We start from the raw sequence: 15,011 nt of genomic DNA on the forward strand, positions 1-15,011 counted from the left end.
TTTCTAGGAGCAAGAGACTTACAAAATTAACCAGAAACTTAGTATTTTAACTTTAGATAGATCTGATCTTTAAAAGGATCTTTAAAATTGATCTCATGTCACTGCTACCAATTATTCTACGTTATTATGTTATGATTGACTCAAGGCAAACTCTACATCTAAGACATGTAGGAGGAATACAAGTACATGTTTTCTCAGGGCCCCATAAAGACCACAGGGGAGAAGTCAGGGTCCTGGGCATGGTGAACTCTAGGTAACTGATCTAGAACAATAAAGAACTTAATTACCATATTTTAATATGTTAAACACATATATAACTGAAAATATATACATATTCTCAGTCATGGCTTTTACTATTTATATGATATATTTTTCTCTTTCTATTGTTTTGTTGTTTATGGCAATGCTAAGTATTGAAGCCTCGTGTATGTTAGTTATGGATCTATCACTAAGCTAAAACCCCAGTCCCATGCATTAATTTTTAATCTATCCATGTCCTTATATCTAAGTGATTTTCTTATAACAATATATACATCCTTTAAATTTAAATTTTATATATTATTATAATAAGGAAAGCATAAGAAAATCTTCTAATTGGAATATTATGATCATTCACACTTAAAGTTACTGGTAATATATTTGGACTAATAGCTACCATATTCGTGACTGCATTCTATTTGTTGTCCTTGTTTATTGTAACTTCCCCCCATTCTTTTACTACCTTATTGTTTTATTCAAATATCTAATGTCATTTAATTTTGCCTCTTCTTTTTAGCATGTCATTCATACTTTAAAACATTTATTTAGTGGTTGCCCTAGCGTTTGCCCAGTACTCACTTGTAACTAACCCAAGTCCACTTTCAAATAACACTTTGTGGGCAGTGCAGGCTTCCTGGTAAATGTAGGATCCCCAGTTCTTCCCACCTGTGCCTAACTACATTATTCTCATTCATTCTCTTACCCAGAAGCCATAAACAGCTTATGCAAGAATGAGAAAAAGACTTTATTTTACCTCCAGTTATTCCTTCTTGGATATTCTCCCTTTCTGTATGCAGACTTGAGTTTCTCACTTTTCTTGGTTTTCCATCTCTCTCAAGAACTTCTTTAAACATTCCTTATAAAAAAGAACCTCTGGTTACAAATTCCTTCAATTTTTGTTTGACTGAGAAAGTCTTCACTTTGAAGAATAATTTCAGTAGATATAAAATTTTCTGCTGGCGATATTTTTCTTCCAATTCTTCAAATGTTTCTTTCCATTCTCTTCTTGATTGCATGGTTCCTAAAGACAATTTCCCTAGAGGTAAGGTTTTTCACTCCCCTACCCATTGGTTTCTTTCAACATTTTCTCTTTGTTTTTGATTTTTCTAAAACATGCCTTGATATGAATTTCTTTGGATTTTCTTGCTTGGTGTTCTCTGAGTTTCCTGGATATGAATTTGATGTCTACCATATGTTTCAGAAAAGTTCCAGCCATTACTACTTCAAATATTTCTCCTCTCTCTCTGGTATTCCCTTTTGTAATTGCCCCACAGGTATTGGATATTCTTTTCCATTCTCCTCATTCTCTTTACTCTTCTCTTTTCAGGTTTAGGAGTTTCTATTAACATGTCTTCAAGTTCACTGACATTTTGCTCATTGTCCAGTCTACCTGTGAGCACATCAGAGAGGCATGCTTCATTCGTTCCATTTTTAAAAATTTTCTTTGGTCTTGCAATATTTGTTTTTTTCCCTTTTGGTTTCTAATGCTTTGCATTTCTTTTTTCATTCTTTACTTTTTTTTGTAGTACTGGGCTTTGAATTCAGGGCCTCACACATGCTAGGCAGGTGCTCTATCACTTAAGCCATGCCCCTAGCCCTTTTATATTCTTTTTTAGGGCTTTCATCTCTCTACTCACATCACCCATCTGTTCTTACTTGTTGCTCACATTTTTCTGTTAGGCCCTTTAACATGGTAATTATAACTATTTTTAATTCCAGGTCTGATAATTCCAAAATCTCTGCTAGATGAGAATCTGATTCTGGTATTTCTCTGTCTCTTCAAACTGTGTTTGCTTTAGCTGTAGATATTAGAAGTGAACATTTCCTCAAGTGTTCTTTTGTACCTCTTATTGTCTTCAGGTTCCTCTTGAGATTTTAATTCTGTCTATTAAAATTTGTAATAATTAGACAAAATTTACTGAAATGGGGAGAATATAAGATTTATTCCTTTTATAACTAAAGAGAAATGAGTCCTAAATTTCCTATACATTATGTCTTTACTGCTAAGGTACAGACTTCAAGCATGAGGTCTTAAGGAAGAGACACAAAAAATAAATTCTACAGATATTTTATTATTGCTATTTTATGTCTTGAAATTTATTGTGCTCTCTTCATTCCATGCCTACCACAAAGATCTAAATAAGAATGGTTAGTGAGATTTGCCTATTCTATAAGAGTTGCCAGAATTCCCTAGTAAATTAATCAGGTCCATAGTTTATGCTACTGACTGTACTGGGTGAAGAATTCTGAACAGCAATAAGATAAATGACTTTTCACTAACTGGGTCAGCCACTATAGCCTCTCTTAAGTAGCTCCCATTTGGTAAAGAAAACCTAACAGTGCTCTTTATGGATATAATTTAGCAGGCACTATAATAAAATAAAACCCTATTTATGTTAAACTTAGCACAGCAGAAAAAGTCTCTTTTCTGCTCTCACTTATTAGTCCATCAGTTAATTTCCCTTTACACTCTGGGACATAGCATAGAAAAAACTGGGTAATTTCAAGCAAACTTAGAGAACTGTGAGGATCACTTCCCACTGAGGACATTAAGTAGTCATCGGTACTCTACCATGTTCAATGCAGGCTCAGTGCCCTATGGGGAAGATGGTCTTTTGTTCTCATATGGACTTTTAGATAACTCATATGTAATGTAGCATGAGCAAAATATAATTCTCACCTATGAAAACAGGTTGTCTTCTGGAATTGGTACAAAAATACAATTGGGAAAAAATAAGTCCTTTTCTTCCTGCCACCTTGCAATTCATATTAAAGAATTTTCCAAAGCTTTGAAAAATATATTTCTAATTGTGAACTTAATTTAGTTCCAATAACTCCAATAATAAAGAAGCATTCCTTTTGAAGCAACACATTCCCTCTGAACAAATTTCATAATGTAAGACTCAGATTTTTTTCATTCTAACTTTCATTCATTATTGTCTTGGTTAATTTTTCTCCTGGTATCTTATATGACAAGTGTTCTAAAATGAAACTTATCATAGACAGACCTCATTAGCATCATGCATCTCCTTTTCAAGGTAGAAATCTCGGTTCCTTTATCAGTATTCCTTACTACATGGTTTACTTTAAGCCATTCTGTTCGCTCTTGAAGTGTGCATACAGAACTGGGCCCAGGAATCTGTAATATTGGTGGGTGACTTTGAGATGGCTCTTCTTTTTCTGTTTGGAATCTACTCAAATGCTGATTTCTCCTTTGGCCACATAAAAGCCAGTGGAAAATGGTCAAGAAAATTCCCACAGAAAGATGAGACCATGTTTGATTCCTTTCATCTCTTAATCTTCCTTATTTTGGGATCCTTCTTTCTTTCCAATCCTGTGACTGTTTCTCGTGTGCATCTGGATGCTTCTGGTTCATCAAAACTTCCTTTTATGTGTCCTGTCACATCAGGAACCCAATCTTCTCCGAAGAAAGTTAATTAGTGTTCTGTTAATTAGAAAACTTAGTCTCAGATTTAGCTGGCAAAGTTTTTCTATCAACATCAACCACAGAGCCATGAACAACTTAGATGCTTTATAAATTGCTTGAAATAAATGTTTAACCCCCCACATAAACAAATGTACCCAGAATGCAAAAGGATGGCCAAACAAGCCACACTCCATATTTAGAAACACAGAGGTCTGAGCTGGCTCTATTTGGGACTGGTATATCAAAAAGACAGACCATTCCTACACCTATGCTATGAAATTTGATCACTGAACAGATAATATAAGAATTTACTACTAAATTCTTATGCTAAATCAGAATGCAGTAAACATTGAACAGTGTGTTTTTCAACCATAGTGCAATCTCATTCTCTGTCCGCTCCGTGGGGCTCTGGGTTGTTATTGACTTGGTATCTAGTGCGGTGACCTGAAAGACAAGAATATTGTCTCCAGCACTGTCCTTGTAATATTCATCACCTTCACTTATCTGGTTTGTTAGCCTTTCCTCCTACTTTCTTCTAAAGAATCACTTATATCACTGCTCATGGGCACAATCTAGGATTAATTACTTTTGCTTTTATGTTTCTACCATTATTCAATTTGGAGTGAAATCATGCCTATCTACCTTTGTCAGATTTGCATTCAACTTTCAAAATAAAATCTAAAACCTCACTTCTTCCTTATCGTCTTTCTGACACACCTAGACACCAAACCCAGAAACAAATCTCATCTTTTTCTATGCTCTGATGTCACATCATTCACAACTCTCTTGTCATTGTCACCATATTCTGATATGTGTGATAGTTAAATACTCCTAGAAAATGGAGGCTGAGGTAAAACTTTACATGCTAATAGCTAATTAGAATATATAATCACAAAGAAGTAGAAGTAAGGGAAAAGGGAGGAAGTCAAGAAGGTGAGGGAAACTCCAGAGAATGAATTCTTGAGATAGACACTGGTTGGTATCAAGTTGACCAAGTAGTTGTTCTTGAGGAATCATCCTCACACAGTCCATCTGTGGATAACTGCATCTTGGGATGCTGTCCTGAGCAAAGAAGAGAGAAACAATCATCCACTGCCTCCTGGCCCCCACGGGTCAAAAACTTGTTCTATATCATGTTAATTCCCCCTGTCTGCTCAATTGTGCCTGAGCCAGTCTTCCTGCAGCCTGGCTTCCTGAGCTTTAGCAATACAGGAATGATGGAAGATGAAAGGAAAATAGAGAGGACAGAACACCTAACACAACTAGTGGATCCAAGCCCATTCATAGCTGGCCAACTTCATAGAAGCTGAGATTCAGAGATGACAAAGGCCCCAGAAAGAGGACATGTTGAAGGAAGCTAAGGTGGTATATAAGTGATGGGTGTCTATGACTTCCCTGTTCACAGAGGCTGTCTGGTCTCAAGGACAGGGCTTAGTATTTTAATATTTTTACTACTAATGTTTACCTCGAACATCATTGGATAGCCCTGAATGTGTTGCAAAAATGCAATATTATGAGAGGCTTAAGATATTTGATTAGTACATTACACTATAATCAATAAATCCTTCTCTTTATACCAGATATTTACAGTCCAGAAGTTGACACTATGAGGCAGGATTATTTGGCTGTATTTTTTTCACCGAGCATCTTTAGGACCTAGTGAAGAATATAGTTTCAGTGTGTACCTAGAAGGGAAAGAATAATGCTTAGTGAGTAATTAGTTAATATCTGTCACCAGAATTGAATAGTAGGTTTTACATTAGAGATTTTTCTATTTGTCACATTTGTAAGGAGATATTTTTTGCATTCCATGTGGTTTCTGTTATAAAGCTATCTTCTTGGAGGATGGTGAAGGGGAAATTCAGCGTAAATTTTCACAGCACAGGCATTGCTTCAGAATATGGTATTATAAAGTGTGTGCAGCTCCTTTTCAGATTTGTTAGAAATGTAAGAGAAGAGAAGAGAAGAAGACAAAAGAGAAGAGGTGAAGGGAGAGAAGGGGAGGGGAGGTGAGGTGAGGCAAGGAGAGAAGCAGAAGGAACAGTTATGATTGTAGGCCCACAATCAGGCTTTCCTTACAAATGAAAATACTCCATATACATGTCCACCTATCTTCATTGAGTGGAGAGTTGGGAGCTAACCAGTATCCTGATGCTGGGGTGACAGATTCCACTAAATATCATTAGGAAAATTAATTAATTCCTACAATAATGGTTTTGGAGCATCTCCAGTGAAATCTATGCTATAGTTATAGCATGCTATTTTCTTTCTTTTTTTTCTTTTATTGTTTTATTATTCATATGTGCATACAAGGCTTGGGTCATTTCTCCACCCTGCCCCCACCCCCTCCCTTACCACCCACTCCACCCCCTCCCTCTCCCCCCCACCTCCTCAATACCCAGCAGAAACTATTTTGCCCATGTCTTTAATTTTGTTGAAGAGAGAGTATAGGCAATAACAGGAAGGAACAAGTGTTCTTGGTTGAGATAAGGATAGCTATACAGGGAGTTGACTCACATTAATTTCCTGTGTGTGTGTGTTGCCTTCTAGGTTAATTCTTTTTGATCTAAACTTTTCTCTAGTTCCTGGTCCCCTTTCCCTATTGGCCTCAGTTGCTTTTAGGTATCTGCTTTAGTTTCTCTGCATTAAGGGCAACAAATGCTAGCTAATTTTTTAGGTGTCTTACCTATCCTCACACCTCCCTTGTATGCTCTCGCTTTTATCATGTGCTCAAAGTCCAATCCCATTGTTGTGTTTGCCCTTGATCTAATGTCCACATATGAGGGAGAACATAGGATTTTTGGTCTTTTGGGCCTGGCTAACCTCACTCAGAATGATGTTCTCCAATTCCATCCATTTACCAGCAAATGATAACATTTCGTTCTTCTTCATGGCTGCATAAAATTCCATTGTGTATAGATACCATATTTTCTTAATCCATTCGTCAGTGGTGGGGCATCTTGGCTGTTTCCATAACTTGGCTACTGTGAATAGTGCCGCAATAAACATGGGTGTGCAGGTGCCTCTGGAGTAAACCTGTGTCACAGTCTTTTGGGTATATCCCCAAGAGTGGGATTGCTGGATCAAATGGTAGATCAATGTCTAGCTTTTTAAGTAGCCTCCAAATTTTTTTCCAGAGTGGTTGTACTAGTTTACATTCCCACCAACAGTGTAAGAGGGCTCCTTTTTCCCCACATCCTCGCCAACACCTGTTGGTAGTGGTGGTGCTAATGATGGCTATTCTAACAGGGGTGAGGTGGAAACTTAGTGTGGTTTTAATTTGCATTTCCTTTATTGCTAGAGATGGTGAGCATTTTTTCATGTGTTTTTTTGGCCATTTGAATTTCTTCTTTTGAGAAAGTTCTGTTTAGTTCACTTGCCCATTTCTTTATTGGTTCATTAGTTTGGGGAGAATTTAGTTCTTTAAGTTCCCTATATATTCTGGTTATCAGTCCTTTGTCTGATGTGTAGCTGGCAAATATTTTCTCCTACTCTGTAGGTGTTCTCTTCAGTTTAGAGACATTTCTTTTGATGAACAGAAGCTTTTTAGTTTTATGAGGTCCCATTTATCTATGCTATCTCTTAGTTGCTGTGCTGCTGGGGTTCCATTGAGAAAGTTCTTACCTATACCTGCTAACTCCAGAGTATTTCCTATTCTTTCCTGTATCAACTTTAGAGTTTGGGGTCTGATATTAAGATCCTTGATCCATTTTGAGTTAATATTGGTATAGGGTGATATACATGGTTTTAGAAGTCTAGAAAGAGGGAAAATTCCATACAATATTTCAATAATAATACATGTTTTTAAGAACCAGTCATTTTCTGCTTTTTGGGAGTTCTCCCCTCACACAAACTCCTCCTACCACAACATCTTCTTATCCACAATTAGCTCTACCAGCTATATAAAATCAAAAGAAGTCTATGTCTCTGGACAGATGGGAAATCTTGCACTCTTGCAAAGGGTAGCACTCTAACTTTACTCATCTTCACCTCAGGCTACCCAAAATTCCATTAACTTCAGTGTCAGGCACACAAATAAAGTGATGGTGATGTGGGACATATAATACATGGAAACTTCAAGATGACATATAAGAAACTCAACGTAATCTGTCTTCATATCTTCTTCTCATTTACTTCATGTATTTAGCATCTGCAATAATCTACTATGTCAACATCTACTCCACATGTTGCAAAATAAGCAGCCACAGTATGAATATTTCATACACCTTTCTTTAAAAAGAGAGTATTTAATTAGTGTGTACTCAGGAGTCATTGAATTGAGCAGCTGTTAAACAGTAAATTTTTCATGATTGTTTCAGCTTCCATAAACCCTTGGGTGGCAATTTTTCCTTGCAGCATGGCTATTACTTTAGGATATATAGTCTTTAATGTTCATAAGATTATAAGCTTATTTAACACATTAGTGTATGGTAATCCACTATAATCTATTGAAAAGAGTTTCCTCTGTGCAATGGCCATTTAAAAAATATTAGAAAAGGTAGTGTACCTGGACCACTCCTCCCATGTTGAAGCTTTGTTGCAGGAAGCACGAGGAGATGGATTATTTTCAGCCTCAAATATTTTTACTTTAGACATAGTGCTGGAGCTTTGAAGAAATCATCCTGTCAGCACAGCCTCTAGCATCAACGTCAAGTACAGATTCTGCTTGTATTCCCCAATAGACTTTTTATGTATCTGTCAGGTGAAAGATAAGAATTCACCTTGCAGACAGGTTGCATTTATGGTAGTAGCTAAAGGTAAATGCAGTCATTTTTACTGCAGATGTTTTCAGTTGAACGTGGAATGGGAAACATTCTAACACTCCCTAAAATATGCGTGCAAAAGACAACTGATATTTAGTACTATTGCTAGAGGCCATCACTAGAGGAAGGAAGTTCTGATTAAAAATAAATTGTTCTAATTTATTTAACATTCATAAAGGTTTATAAGGCTTATTATAATCCAGGCACTATGCTTAACACAGGAATCATAGCATTTATAATCAAAGAGATTAAGATGCAGTTAGAAAAGGAGACATGAAGAAAATAAATGATAGATCAGGATCACTGCAAGAATGGAGCTTTGTCCGGAACACATGGAAAGAGAACATAGTAAATGCACATAAACCTGCCTTGGAGCCAAAATTCTAAAGAGAAACAAGTGATTATAACTTTCAGAAGGTCTGTGAGTGGACAAATCTATTCAGAGGTTAGAGAGAATCTTCTAGGCAGATAGAACAGCAAATATAAATCGAACAGAGATGAAGATATATTTAATCAACAAATGGCAGATCAACTTTGCTGGAATTATGAAGTTTAACATGGAGAACATGGTGGTAATGCAATGCATTGAGGCTGGAAAGATGTAAATGACACCAGATCATGAAGAGTCCTGCATTTCAATACTGCTCCCCAGAAGGTAAGAAGTTATTAAAGAGCTGTACATATAACATGTAAGTGTGTGTGTGTGCGTGTGTGTGCGTGTGTGCGTGTGTGTGTGTGTGTGTGTGTGTGTGTGACTTAGAAATATCATCCTGGATGCAATGAAGAGGATGGGCTAGGGGCTTGTAAAGGTGGCAGAGCAATGGGCCGTGTGAATCACCCTATGTCTATTACATTTCCAGGAGTAGTAGGATAGAGATGTTGAAACATTTATCCTGTATGACACAATATTTAATAACTCATATCCAAATTTCCTGATGTAGTTGAAAGGGGATAACACCTATTTCTGAGGTATTGACAGAATTAAAGGAAAATACAACATAAGTAAAATACTTATCATGGTGTCCCACAAATGATAATGTGATATATATGGTAGTTTTCTAATAATTACTGTTACAAATATTACTGGGCCTTCAAGACAAATAATAAGGAAAACATTAGTTTATTACACTTAAGAATAGTTTAACTTGAATCTTTAAGAAAGTACACTTTTTCATTCTCATTTTGAGATTCACAGTGGTTTGAATTTACTCAAAATGAGTAATATATTTTGCCTCTCCAACAGAGAACACACTTGTGAAAGCAAAATTATATTAGGTTAATTCGAACCAGTTTTCTAAATTCCAAGAGTGTGTTTCTTATGTTTTTATTACTCAAATTTATATGGTTATAGAAAGAAGAATCTGAGTTTTAACCAAATTAATGATACTCAGGAAAATTGTTAATTTGGTGGTGTGCTGATTTTATTATTTATGGTTTTTAGTGAAATGTTCTCCAATTGATAGGAACACACAGTCCATAACTATAAAACTATTGTAATGTTTCAGAAAATATACTGTTATTTTCTTTTGATTTCAAATCAGCTGACATCCTCTAAGTCAATAAAATAGTTTTGTGTAATTCATGTTTCATATATGTTTACACATGTTACAAAGAAAGTATTGATTCATTGCCTAGAGCAAAACATATGTCAAAGAAATATTGAAATTCCTTGTCTTACATTTTATTGCACTTCCTACATGAATAAAAATGGTTTTCATATTAAAAAGTGGAAAATAATATTAAGAAGGATTAGAAGTCTTTAAAGATAAAGATATTAAAAAGAACAGTCTGTTGGACAAAAACACAATCTCCAGCCAGGCCTAATAGTTTGGCAAATTACTGAGGCTTCAAGGTGATTCACATATGTGATAGCTGGACCACTACAAAGAATTTCTAAGGAAAATGCAGAAAAGAAAATCTCCCTAAATCTTAAAGATGAGCAAATACAAGAGGATAGTTTCACCATGAAATTCAAACAAGCATTAATTTTTTTTCTACAGAATCATTCTCAAATGATGTTTATTCAGTAATTGGAAGAGAAATTGGCAAAGCCTCACTAAGGCCAAGACATTGTCTACTAGTCTTTTTTTCTTTATTGTTTTCAATAAGACAAAAGCAAATCATACAGGGATGTTCTACATTTGCACATGAAATTAAAAGAGTGATACATCTTTATGAATAATGTGAAATGTGATTTTCTTTGCAATAGTGCAGTTTGAATATTTATGTAAATTTTAATAATAAAGATAATTAATGAATGGGAGAATCTATCTCAACTTGTTTTATTCAAAAGTTCATTATTTTAATTTTTTACTAAAGTAATATGAAACTCTTTTAAACTCTCATAATGCAGAATAGTTTATGCTTAAAAAAATAGTTGTTAACCCACCACTTTCCAGCCCAATTATATCTGTGGAAGCAATCATTTGTGACTTAGTTATCTCCTTTTATTGAAATGCTGTATGCATATTAATGATTTTAGTTGCCTCCATTTTTCTAAAAGATATATTCACTTTACCATTCCTTTATTAAAATTTATTTTATTAGCATGTAATAACTGTACGGGGGTATGCATTGTGATATTTGCATATGTGCCTACAACATACCTTAGACTTACCCCGTTCATCATTGTCTCTCACCTCTCTCCCCACTCTTTAGAACAATTTCAGCAAGTTTCGTTTTTTTATTTTCATATATGAATACAAAATACTTCCACTATATTCACCCTTTCCTTATGCCCACTCCCTATCACTGGTACCCACTCATGGAAAAGACCAATTTTACTCTCATGTTCTTAATTTTTAAGTGTATATTGATAGTCCAAGGGGGTTTCACCTTGGTTCTTCAGGCCTGTATATATGTGCTTTAATCAAATTAACCCCCATATTGCTTATTCTTTCCATTTCACCATGCTTCCATAATATTCAACAGCTATGGCACAGTACATTATATTATATTCATATATAGATGTGTTGTTTCTATATTTTTCATTTCTTTCCATTTCCCACCTCCCATAGTTCCCTCAGGCAGACCCACAAATACAATTTTGTTCCCTCACTCACTATACACATTTATATACATATATACATAATATATGTGTTTATGTATACATTGAACTTATAGGTCAAGCTTTCACATTTGAGGGAAAACATTTCACTTGTTATACTATGGTTTTAAAGGTTTAGCCTACTTAAAATCTGTTTCATTCTCACCTCTTCTCAATAAAGTTACAGTACTACTTTTCTTTCTTTTTTATATCTTCAAAGAAAATACTTTAAAATAGGCATTGATAGTCTATGTTGCCTGTTATGTAAATAAAGTTTTATTGGAATATTACCACAGCATCTGTTTGTAGTTGTCTATGAGTGCTTTCATACTACAGTGGCTGACTTGAGTAACACAACAGAGATCATATTAGCAACAAGGTCTAGGATATTTAGTACATAGTCCTCTAAAAAGAAAATTTCCCAACCCCTGGTTTTTGTTTGCTTGTTTTTTATTTTTCAACCATAAATAATATTAACTAAGTCCCTTCATAGCTAAACAAGTAAATAATACCTACAATCTCTCATTTATTCTCATCTTTCCATCCACCAACTGAAACAACATCCATTAGTCAAAACTTGATCAACAAAATAATGAGGTATTGAATTAGAATCCAAAGTATAAAATAAATGTCTACTCATACATAGTACCATGATTGAAAATTAAATGGAAGGTATGAGACAAAACTTCCCTACAGAAGAATTCATACTAAATACAGAAACTGCTCCCTCAAGGAGATTGAGCTTATCTCCTCATCCTTTCAGTATGTGCTCAACTTAGTGACTTGCTTTGACATCATATAGTACAGAAAGGAGAGAAATAAAATAACTTTTTAGTAGAGAAAACTGGACAATTCTACCCTAGTGTCAAAGGTGAGGTTAACATCATCAATGTTAAGTCAAGTTCCCTTGCGTATATTGCCTATGTTGTATTGAAAATGGTACTTCACCTTTGTGGTCTTCCTCCCCAAATGAATATAACCCTATTTTTAACATGAGAAACATATCAGCTACATTGAAGGACAACTCAAATTGGATTGGACATTCAACAAAATTCCTAACCAAAGATGAAAACAAATGAAATATGAATGAAGTATGGGGTTTAGTTAAGAATAATATATTAATATTGGTTGATGAGTTATAATAAATGAATTAGATTAAATTAAGATGTTAATTTAAAGGGGTTAAAGGCAGCAGAAAATAATGGGGACTCTAAGCTGTTTTTGCAACTTTTCTGTCAATTTTTAAGTTAAATTTCTTTTTAACCAATACATAAATACACAAAAGTTATACATAATAATGGAGTACAATGTGGTGCTTCAGTACATGGTAAATTCATAGTGTAATAATATTAAATATATATCTCTGGAAACTTTTGCCTCTTCTTTATGGTATAAACATTCAAATTTCTTTCTTCTGTTGTTTTGAGATACACAGTACACAATCACTACCTATAATCACTTTACTATACAATAACACACTAGAACTTCTTACCCTACCTGATTGTATCATAGTAGCTGTATTGGTTAATCTTAATTGTTAGCTTAATTGGATTGAGAAGCATCTAAGAGATTAGTTAGACATACCTCTGGGAGTTTCTGGAATGGTATTTCCATAGACCAATAGACAATAAGGGTTCTGACCTAATGATATATTAGTCTTTTCATGGCTTCATAATATGATGGGAGGTGGTAAGACATAAGACATAATTAGAGGAAGTAGGTCACTGGAGGCATGTCTTCAGGGCTACATCTTTCCCTTAACTCTTTCTGTATCCCTTTTCTCTGCTTCCTGGTTGCCAGCACCTGAACTGCTATGCTTTCCTATACCCTCCTCTCCATGATGGACTGACACCTCTGAAACTGTAAGTCAAAATAAATATTTCTTCCATTTCAGTTGTTATGTCAGGCATTCTGTCACAATGACACAGTCTGAATAATATACTTGTAACAAAGAATGAGGTTGTTGCTATAACTAAACTTTTCCATGTGGTTTGAAACTTTGGAACTTGTTTTTGGAAGGACTTTGGAAGAGTTTGGAGATGTAAGCTAAAGAAGCCCTAGAATTCTGTAAGCCAAGCTTAATGGGCAATTCTGGCAGGAGTTTAGAAGACAGACAGTGAAGGCCAGGCTCATGAAGTTCCAGATGAGAATGAGGAATTGAACCAAAGGCCATTCATGTTACTTTTTGACAAAGAGTTTATATACATTTTGTCTTTGTGCTGAGACTGTGTTTAAGTCCAAGTTTAAAGTTGATGGAGTGATTAATCTGATGGAGGAAATTTTAATGCAGTTCAGCAGTCAGGCTATGTTATGAGTGCTGCTGGCTACTTTTAGCCAGATTTACAATGCAGGGCAAAACAAAGAAAAACCAAAACAGAGCAGAAGGATTTGAAAAGTATCCAGCCTACAGAAAAAGAGTGAGTTGAAAGTTGTGGACCAAGGAATGTGTTTACTAAAGAGATTAGCCAAGTATTAAAGAGAAGCCAAGAATTTTGCTCCAAAACAATAGGAAAGATGTCTTGAGAGTATCTCAGGAATTATCAGTCCACACCCATGGCATGCTCTGGGGTGGAAAATAGTAAACACATTTGAAAGAATTTCCCTTGATAAGAGAGAGCCACTGGAGCACCCTGCTACCAAGAGCCACTGAAGAAAGTATTTTCCAAGATTTAGCTGCCCAGGTAGTCAGAGACTATTGCAGCCATGGACCAAAGGGGCCCAGTTACTTCTTGAGCTGATAGCCAAGCTTAGAGTCATCCATATGATGCTGGTTTTGCAGACATTCAGGATGCAATAGTTACGAAGTCATAGAGGCTTCCACTTAGATTTTGAAGGACAGTCTCGGAGGTCAGGCAATGTGTGGCAGAATCAGGATCTCTGCAGGCATCCTCTGAGATGACAATATGTGAAGCTGTGATGGTGAAGCCTAAGCTGCAATGGAGAATTCAAGATGTTAGAAATGCCAGGAAAATGGAATGTGTGCTGAGAAATGCCACACGCCTAAGAGAGGCCACATGGGCTGGAAACAGTAAGGCCATATGATATATTTAGTACATTGTAAGAAATATAATGTACGATGTGTGTAAATGCCACAATGTACCCCACCCAGAACAACAACAAAAGGGAAAAAAAAAGACTGTGGGAGTTAGCATCATAATACTACATGCCCTGGATGCTAGACACAGAGTTACAAGATTTCATGTTTGCCCTGCTGGGTGTCAGACTTACTTTGGTGGATCCTTCCTTGCTATTCTCCAATGTTTATTCTGCACCATTATGTATTGGAATTATGTAACTTGTTTTTTGTTTTATAGAAGTTCGCAGCTGAGAGTTTGCCCTGAGACTTAGCAGAGACTTTGAACTTGTGCTTTGGAACAATGTTGGAACTGTTAACACTATAGGAATTCTTAAAGTTGAACTAAATGAATTTTGCATTATAAGATGGATATGCATCTTTTAGTAGTTGAGGGTTGTGCCCTTGGGGCTATATCTTTTCCTGGCTCCTTCCTGTATCCCT

General features: G+C 35.5%; 1 pseudogene; it reads right to left on the reverse strand.

The window, feature by feature from the left end:
* LOC109677588 (non-selective voltage-gated ion channel VDAC1-like) overlaps nucleotides 1-14,769 on the reverse strand; it is a 154,650-nt pseudogene extending 139,881 nt beyond the window's left edge.
* Nucleotides 14,770-15,011: the final 242 nt, after the last annotated feature.

The sequence above is a fragment of the Castor canadensis genome, chromosome 1 (assembly GCF_047511655.1).
Source record: "Castor canadensis chromosome 1, mCasCan1.hap1v2, whole genome shotgun sequence".
In the NCBI taxonomy this organism is placed as follows: domain Eukaryota; kingdom Metazoa; phylum Chordata; class Mammalia; order Rodentia; family Castoridae; genus Castor; species Castor canadensis.